We start from the raw sequence: 1,804 nt of genomic DNA on the forward strand, positions 1-1,804 counted from the left end.
ACCAGACTTTGCAGTGCTCTTTTGCGTGTATCAGAATCACATGTTAAGGCGAGTAGCTCCACCACGGTATGAACTGCAGCCTGTTCTAAGAAAAACTGGGCATCTGGACTGCCACTAACCCAAAGCCAGCCTCAAGCCTCCGGAGACAGTAGCGCCCACACAGCTCCTGGGCATGCCCAGTGGCAGCGGGCAAAGGGGCTCCCAGCACCCTCTGGAGTAGMTCCTGCCTCGCAGGGCTCTAGTGCTGCCAGGGTAAGTTATTACTGGTGGCAACTACTTTGACACTGCTCCTCACACTATTTATGAGAGTGTTTCATTTTTGAGGCAGGCTGTTTCAGGCAAAAAGTGGCAGTTTTTAGGTCAGTGAGAGCAGCTAGTTGAATGCTAGTCACTTCAAAAAAAAAAAAATCAAACCATATTCTCAGTACTGCTTTTAATCTTTTTTAGTTATTAGACATACATCAACATCAACTTTCTAGCTGGAATTGTATGTATGAAACCTAGAGAGATAAAAACTCAACTGTTTTTTTTTTTTTAACATGGTATCTGTGGTAAGTACAAGTTACCCACCCCACGCACTTCCCTGTGGAAGGGCCATTACCATTGCTGACCCCCTTGGTAAGGCCAGTCATTACCAGCCGTCCGACCCACATTTCCCACAACAGAGCCTAAAGGCCATAAGTTAAAAAAAAAAAAAAATATCATGGCAAAAGCAAAGTAGTAGCTTTGGCTAAAGCAACTATAAACAATTCTTTCAGACAAGAGGTGAGGGGACCAAAACATCACAGCTTGGAAAATTTACAAAAAAGTTCCAGGTTCATGTTAAAATAGAAGCCTCCTGCAAAATGCCTTGCCAGCTTTTCAGTGCTTTCCGATGGCATTTCTGCTAAAAACGCCTCTGCTGCTTTTGGCTTGGGAGACTCCAGCTCTTGGCTAACCAGCTCCCAGCCCAGCCGCGTCTGCGTAGGACGGGCGCACACAACCCCACCTCCTCTGGCAAGGGCATTTTGCCTTGCCTACACGTTGAGCAGCCAACCTGGCAGGTGCCCGGCCACTCACCGACAGGCAGCAGCRGCCGGCCCCGCGCACCGCCTGGCTTTGCTGCCAGCAGGGCCGGCAGGTGCCACCCAGCACGGCCCTGCTCCCGCCTGGGCTGGCGTTAACAAACCCGCGTTGCCACGTACGGCCCTTAGGAGCCCTTYGGCTCCTTTCTGTTGGGTGCACGCTGCTTTCTCCTCCACTGCCCAGCTCCWTCAGCTCAGCCTCCCAGCTCGCTGAACACAGCTGTTCTCGTTGCTCTACCTTTTAACGCCGCGGCCAGGCGGGAGGTACGATAGACGAGGCAGACGCAGCCTCACAGCTCTCCCAGCGAGGAGCGAGGGCAATGTGCGTCTGGCGTGACTCCCACAGGCCCAGCCTGCCTAACCGCAGAAATGGCTCTCCTCCTTCCTTCTGCTRTTTCCTTTCAGGCAACAGCCCATTTGCTACAGCTGAACTGTCACCAGGCGCCAGGCACGCATCAGCAAAGAGCTGAGCACRCCAGAGGCCCGCGAGCGTGCTGAGTCCTAAGGGTGAGGGGCGCTGCCTCCGCCTGGGAGCCGGTCCCGCTGGCAGCGGTGAGCTCCAGCCGAGCAATGGCACCAGCGGCTGTCCCTGCAGCAGCCCCCTTCGGAGCAAGAGCCGCACAGAGCGGGGAAAGAGCGGCCCGCGAGCTCACGGCTGCTGCAGCAGCTCACTGCTCCTCCAGGCTCCTGCTCCCCCTCGGATATTTTGCTGAGCCCCCCCTCAACGATTGGGCTCTCCC

General features: G+C 54.8%; 1 protein-coding gene across 2 annotated transcripts in view; it reads right to left on the bottom strand.

The window, feature by feature from the left end:
* CD247 (CD247 molecule) overlaps positions 1 to 1,804 on the bottom strand; it is a 60,185-nt gene that overhangs the window by 8,462 nt on the left and 49,919 nt on the right. The gene's annotated exons all lie outside the window — the stretch shown is intronic.

This window comes from Rhea americana, unplaced genomic scaffold, assembly GCF_003343005.1.
Source record: "Rhea americana isolate MKP2758 unplaced genomic scaffold, rheAme1 scaffold_81, whole genome shotgun sequence".
Taxonomy (NCBI): Eukaryota; Metazoa; Chordata; class Aves; order Rheiformes; family Rheidae; genus Rhea; species Rhea americana.